Genomic DNA, 8,041 nt, shown 5'->3' on the forward strand with positions numbered 1-8,041 from the left:
AAAGTAGTGCCCAGGGGGGTATTGCAAGTAGCGGGTTTAGTGAAAACTTTGAGTTGTTTAACCCTGAAAAGAGGCATACTCCGAGTTCCATGTTCCAGAAAGAGAGGTAACGAAACCTTTTGGTAAGTTGCCATGGTAACTTACGCTGTGAAACTAACCTGCTCGCTAGCAGGTTTTCTATGAAAAACTCTGCGTTTTCCTAGCAATCCCCACCCACTTTCGGATCTTGAAACAGTTTGCAGACATGGGGTGTCCTTTCCTGGGTCGGCCGATCGATTACGAGCAAAATATAATTCGCATAGCCTTACGCCAGGAGAGGATTTTAAGACCGCGATTGGATGTACTTTCATTCCCCGATGAATACCTACGCGAACGTTACCGTTTTTCATCACATTCAATAATTTATCTCACCAACATTCTCCATCCATACATTGCTAATGTAACACACCGTGGACGTGCTCTCAGAACAGACCAAATGATATGCGTTGCTCTCCGTTTCTTTGCCAACGGGAGTTTCCTATACAACATTGGCGATGCAGAACATCTCGGAAAAGCAACAGTCTGCCGAGCCATAAGAAAAGTGGCCCTGGCACTGAAAGGCCTACTGCAGACCTACGTAGTCTTTCCTGGGCACAAACCTCTAAGGACCATCAAAGAGGAATTTCACATGATTTCAGGGGACTGATGTAGCACACATTCAGTTTAAGTCAATGAAGAAATTTGAAATCATGTGAATGACAATGTTGCAATCTCAGACTGGGATGAGTAAATCCTTTCCATTTTGCAGGATTTCCCAATGTGATTGGCTGCATTGATGGCACCCACATCCCCATCATAGCTCCATCCATTAATGAAGGAGACTATGTGAATAGGAAGTCATTCCACATCATTAATGTGCAGGTAGATTTACTGTCTTACAATAATAAAGACTACAGCACAACTTTAAAATATTGCAGCTAATATCTCTTCTTTGCAATGGCAAGATTATATGTGATGCAGCACATTTGATCTCAAATGTGGAGGCCAAATGGCCTGGCTCGGTACATGACTCAAGGATATATCGCGAGTCTACCCTGAGCAACAGAGTTGCAAATGGTAAGTTAAGCTTTGAACAAATAACATTCCCTTGTCTCCCTCTTCTACCACACTCACAATGTACCTGTAATATACTTACAGGAGAGTTTCATGGACACCTGCTTGGTGACAGAGGGTACCCATGCCAGCCCACTCTGATGACCCCTTACCATGACCCTGAGCCGGGCCCTCAGCCGTGGTACAATGTGGCCCACTGCAGGACTAGAGCCCGGGTGGAGATGACCATCCCCTCCAACCTGCAGATGTCCAAAATGGAAGAGAAGTCAGAGACATACTGTGCCGCACACACTTCCACCAACCCTGACACTGAAATAAACACAAATCATTACCATTTCATTTTGTCTTCTTTATTGCCTACAAAAAGAAATGCAACAATTAATATTAATATATTGTTCTGACAATTAACACTCACTCACCTGTGACCATGCACCCACCTGCAGCTGGTGTTCTAGCAATTCAATTTCTAGATCCGTCTTCTTTATCTTCCGCCCCAAATACACCATCTCTTGGTCAGTTTTCTCCATTTGTTTTAACAAATGGAGTTTGTACAAGTCCTTAACTGGTAACTGGGAATACATTAGGATGACATTAAATCCCAGTTCTACACACAGAATTCACCTGCCATTTACTGAACATCTCACTGTCTGTAGCTGTGCTTTGGAGGTTGATGGACCTGTTCAACAGGATCGGACTGTGCATTTAGTTTTTACATTCATTACTCTCATCACTTCAGTGTACATTTTAAACTGACAAATACACCCAAGACTGTAAATAAAGTACACAGAGAGAGAACTATCATATATGTAGCTACCATATATGTAGGCCTCTCTGCAACCCCGTCTGTGGCAGCAGTCAATGTGTCCTCATCATCATCATCATCATCATCCTGTGATGAAAGGTATTGTTTCAGGATAGTCAACACTACTATGCATAATGGAGTATTGAGTGGCCTACTTACATTTAGTCATTTAGCAGACGCTCTTATCCAGAGCGACTTACAGTAAGTACAGGGACATTCCCCTGAGGCAAGTAGGGTGAAGTGCCTTGCCCGAGGACACAACGTCATTTGGCACGGCCGGGAATCGAACTGGCAACCTTCAGATTACTAGCCCGACTCCCTCACCGCTCAGCCACCTGACTCCCTACTTACATTTACATTTACATTTAGTCATTTAGCAGACGCTCTTATCCAGAGCGACTTACAGTAAGTACAGGGACATTCCCCCGAGGCAAGTAGGGTGAAGTGCCTTGCCCAAGGACACAACGTCATCTGGCACAGCCGGGAATCGAACTGGCAACCTTCTGATTACAAGCCCGCTTCCCTAACCGCTCAGCCACCTGACTCCCCAGGTACAGTACTTACAAGTGGTACCGTTGTGCAAAGGCTTGCAGGAGGCTCCACCACTCGGATTACACCATCAGGGACTAGAAGTGGACCAGAGTGGAAAATGAAAACACATTCACACACATACTCGCACATACTTACATCTTATGTAGGCACTTGTGTCCTGTGGGGTGATTGGCTCTGATGAGCTTCCTCCAGGGATGCCTTCAGCCACTGGACGGCCAATGTTGTGGCTCAGAGCCAGCTCTTCTGCAGAGGTCAGAGGTGCTGGTGGTGGCCCTCCACCCGTTTTCCGTGCCTCTGCCTTCTTTCTATTTGCTGAATTGAACTCAGTGTTAATTTAAGCAAGATATCAGGCGACAGGAAATGGTGTGTTTCCACCACTACAGGATAAAATAGGCAATGAGGATATTCACTTTGTATGTCAAATATGATACCAAAGTGATGGAAGCTACAATCATGAACCTATAGGCCAAAAGGCTAAATATGCCTTACCTGTTTGTATTACGTTTTTATATTTCATTTTCAGTTGTTGCCAAGTGTGCTTCACGCCTGTGGAATTGCACCTATATGAACATTGTATTTGATTAAATTACAATTCCAACACTTTTTCACCTGTAATATTAACGGACATTAAATGTTCGATTTATGGACTAAATTCAAACTTAATTACGTATTGACTCGATCAGCAATTCCTTCCCACGCCAATTGTCTGTCCTTCGCAGCTACAGCCGTATTACTTTTTTTCCGAAATATGTGCTCGGACTCGCCATTCGCACGGATTAAAATGTCCAATTCCATTGCGGTGAAATAGGACGCCCTTTTTTTGTCGCCTTTTTCCATGGTGAATCCTAGTATCGGAGCTCCATAGATGTTGGCTTTCAGTAGAACTCGTGCACGCGCTAAACTCAGAGTTGACGTACTCCGAGTCGAATTAACTAATTCATATCAGGTGTTTTGGAACCGAATTTTTGGAGTTTCCCATGTTAGAGTAACTCAACTCTGAGTTCAGGGTTAATCTCAGAGTTTGTTAAACCAGCTACCTGGAATACCCCCCAGGTGTGGGAACGAAAATCACTTTCTAGCCACTTTTTCCAAGTTCACCTTATGGCCTATTACAAAACCTGAGCTGAAAACGGAAGAGAAAATGTTCTACGGTCTAACTACACATTTCAGTGCAACAACGTTTTCGCGCTTTGCACATGCTTTAAGGAACTCATTTCACACGTATATAATGTACTGAGAAGCAAATCATGGAATTTACTTTACAGGATCTTTAAGGTACCAAATAATATTTGGTAAACAACATACAATTGTGGAAGTTTACAACATATAGTTAAAGTGTAAATGTTATTAGTTTTTTATGGTTAGCTGATTACCATCTTGTTTTTATTTTTGCTCAATTGAAATGTGTCTACAGCTGGTTCATTGGTCTAACCTGAACGCATTGGACCCACTCTCATCCGTAGGTTATTTGCTCCCATTTTCCTGCATTTATCTGTCGATAAAATACTTTCTCTTTGGACTTTAGAGATCTACGCCTCGACAATGCGCCCCCATGCGGCTGCCTTGTCTTATCGTTCCGTTTCCCTGGAGATGTGAAACATTGGAGGGGGCCTGGAATTTTCTCTTCTAAGTATTTTGTCAACATAGTTTTATTAAAATCATATAAGAACACGGGAAATGGAAGGTATGTAGGAAACGATAGGTTATTTTCTAATTTCTGAAAATTTTCACCTTGTGACAAGCTCAAGCTACTCTGAAACTGGATATAGCCTAACATAGCCGATGTGCAGGTAGAGCTTATTGATATATCAATAGGCCTATGCAATCACATATTCATGTTCAGACTTGCAGACAACATTTACTCCCCCTTATCCCTTACCCTAGCCCCTAGTTTACCCCTAGCCCTTGGCCCTCGAAACTGAGGGGTAAGGGCTACATATCCCTAAGAAATGGGACGCCACTTGGTTACGGGTACGTCATCTAGCACGAATCGATATCTCCAAAGTAGTGTTATGCACTGATATCAAACGAAATTCGCTGCTAATAGAGTTTACTTAGAACTGTAGACATGCTAGTGAGAGAAATGCGGGACTGTTGTGCAAATCAGCACTGTAACATTAGCACTATTGATATTATTTTCTTATAATGTGAATTTGTTTATTTATTTTGACTCCCTTTCCACTGCCATAGTCACAATAGTCCTTAGACAGACCACCGAAAGACGAGATCAATTTGACCCTTTCTGCCTGTTAACGTGACTAAAATGGTGCAGGCCTAGACTGCTCTTAGTAAGCCATGCACTCACTACACTATTGTAGCCTATTGGGTTTCATCAAAATCCTTATATGTTTAGCTCTACCTAAATCTGTTAAACTGGACCACTTAAAGGATTCTGACCCAAAACGTTCTGACCTACAAACGGTTCAATCTGAGTCCTTTATCTAGAATATTTACTGTAGAAACAGTCCTACAAAGTCACTTAAAATGGGTAAATTACACTCACTCTATCACAAACATCCATACACAGATGCCTGGACAAACTGTTACTTCTCATATCAACCGTTTCAATGGAGCTTTTGTGAGACATATCTCTGTGATCTGTATAGTTTCTGGGAGTATAATGGAAGCAGCCAGTTCCTCATTCTGTCAGAGCCCTCCCTGGGCTGAAGACCCCCCTATGTCTTCTCCTTTTTATGATGATGGTCAACTGGTCACCACCAGTGTGAATCACACACAAGACCTTCTGGTGAGATGGGGCAAGATGTAGTACCTTAACCTCAATAACTATCATATCTAGACAATGTTACAACGTTAGTAAGAAGGCTTGTACATGCTTCTTACAAGAGTCAATTGATGTGTGGTGTGTCTTATTTGATGCACAACTAGATGCCAGATGAACTGAGTTAGAGGATAAATCTAGGTTTGGTATTTATGTACTGTTGCACACTTGTTGCTGTCTTGTCTGTGATAGAATGCTTGAATACAGTTTACAGAGTTCCATTTAACAAATGTAGAACCTGACCTGCAGCAGAATAATACTCTGACTGAACTGTCTGTAATGTTTATGCTGCCTGTAACCCAGAGACTGTTGTGGAAAAAAACATCAATACTGTTGTAATTATGAAGATGGTTAATGATTATGGACTTAAAGATATTTGTAATCACTCTTTGGTATATGCTATATTATTGTTGTATTGTATAAGTTATATTATAGGAAACCAGATGCAAAGCTGTTGGCTGATTATTGTTATTCCTAAACAATAGTAGGAGACATGAAGCCCAAAAATAAGGTTTAAATAATTAAAGGAAGAGTGGGGGAGAGGAGCATGTGTATGCTTTCATAAAGGACCAGGACGCACAGCTATGACTTATGAGACATATTTGTGGCCTTTTGCCCAGAAGCCTAATGCAGCTGGCTGTTCAAGGTCAGAAAGAGTCTTTGTCTATGTAGGAAAGTACCTGTTTTGAATCCCCTGAGTCAAGGGATCCGCTTTGTAAGATTACCTAATGTCTACGAAACCAACACATATCGTACCATATTAACATACAATGGGGAGAAGACTATATAAGTTCAATTGTCCGGAGAAAACTTCAGTCTGATCCCGGGATCAGGCTCACGTTCTATTGGGAATCTTTGTTACCTGAGAACCAATAAAACACTTTGCATCAACCCTGCTGAGTTCCAGTGCTGTTTTTAAATTTTGAGAATTGACTGAAGATGTACAGAACTTTTGTTTCATCAAATTGGCGAGCTACAACCAGGAGAAGTTTGAGAGATCCACCACGGGCCTGTGGGAGGAGAGCACCTCGGAACACACCTTGGCCAAACAAATTTATAAGGTAAGCAGAGTTTTTTTTATATACATCTGCTTAAATTCTGTGTGTTTCCGAGGTGTGAGCCCACCCTGCAGGCCAGGTAAACTGGTGCAATCTCTTCTTCAAAAGAACCTATTTCTTTTATTTAAAGTAATAAAACTATCAGAGCACTGAAAACCAGGTTTGTTGCAAATATACTGTATGTTGTATGTATTTTGTATGTCTTGCACTGCTATGTCACGTTCAACTATAATCTGCTGGTTCCTTGTCTGTCTAACTTTTGCTATGGGCTTGATTTGGCTTGCACTGACGGCGCAGCGCTTGCGTTAGTGTATATATAGTGTGCTTTTGGTTTGATATGTGGTATAGATGGTCTCCTGAGACAGTTTATCAAAGGAAGACATCTGATATCGGGTGTGTCGTGTGTTTGAATGTGTGAGACATATGTGATATAGTGGGTTTCCTGAGACAGTTTATCAAAGGAAGACATCTAATATCGGGTGTGTCGTGTGTTTGAATGTGTGAGACATATGTGATATAGTGGGTTTCCTGAGACAGTTTATCAAAGGAAGACATCTAATATCGGGTGTGTCGTGTATTTGAATGTGTGAAATTATACATGGTATAGATGGTCTCCTGAGACAGTTTATCAAAGGAAGACATGGTATAGATGGTCTCCTGAGACAGTTTATCAAAGGAAGACATCTGATATTGCGCGTGTCGTGGGGTCCTCGACAGGCAGCAAAGGGCAGGTTGATGCCCTTCCAGAGCGAGTTTAGCTCTATAAGCCGGCAGATTCTCTTGGTTGAAAGAGAGTTAAAGTACTTTGTCAAATAAGATAACATTTGCGCGCGTCGCTGGAATAGCGATAGATAACATCATTGGCCAGAACTTAATGCTTGTGAATAGGCTTTTGTATCAGAATGAGTAGATATTAGACATATAAAGGACTGTAATTTACTGTAAATAGAGAAAAACACACACAGCGAAGTCTGCACATGCACCAGGAACATTAACATTAAATGTAAGGAAAGACAAGAGGCTTCAAATTGTCTGCTGGGCTGGGCGATAGCCAGACCTGCGTATTGCTCCTGGAACTCCGCGCCTTCACCTAAAACGTGATAGACGTGGCCGGCAGAGACAAGCGCAGTCTGGTTGTCGTTTAGGCAGCGGGTGATAAAAAAAAAAAAAAAAGAAAAAGCCTGTATATCTCTGTGAGCCCGTAAGGCTTGACAGAGAAATGAACCACTAATAACCTGGGCACTCCAACCAGGAATAAAGTGGGGTTGTTATGGAAAGAGGCCCGAAAAATATATAAGTAAATAGCCACACTTATTCTGCCCCAGACAGAAAACCACATAGTTATAGATAAAGATAATAAAAAAAAAACAGTTTTGTAAGACGATGGCAAGCTCAACTCCAATGTTACATGATTTTCTTGGATCCTAAGTTGTGAGACATGCAAAGTTGTTGGTTGAACATATCCCTGAATCATTGATATTTGTGGATGGTTAGAAACAGTTATAAGTGATTAGGAAAAATTGTGATATTCAGAAGCATCAGCGGATCATAGACTCATAGACTCTTTTTCTCTCTCCCTCTCAGACACACACACACACACACACATCCTGTCTCTCCCCCTCGAACACGTACACTCACATTCTGTCTGTCTCATTTTCACTCCCTCACACACACACACACTCACTCCCAGTTCCATATACTCACACATACATACATACACAAAACACGCATCGCACTCACACACACACGCACATTCTC

General features: G+C 41.8%; 1 pseudogene; it reads left to right on the plus strand.

Moving 5' to 3' along the window:
- Window positions 1-415: 415 nt before the first annotated feature.
- On the plus strand, window positions 416-1,410 carry LOC136938351 (putative nuclease HARBI1; annotated as a pseudogene).
- The last annotated feature ends 6,631 nt before the right edge of the window (window positions 1,411-8,041 follow it).

Source organism: Osmerus mordax (assembly GCF_038355195.1).
Source record: "Osmerus mordax isolate fOsmMor3 chromosome 3 unlocalized genomic scaffold, fOsmMor3.pri SUPER_3_unloc_1, whole genome shotgun sequence".
NCBI classification, from domain to species: domain Eukaryota; kingdom Metazoa; phylum Chordata; class Actinopteri; order Osmeriformes; family Osmeridae; genus Osmerus; species Osmerus mordax.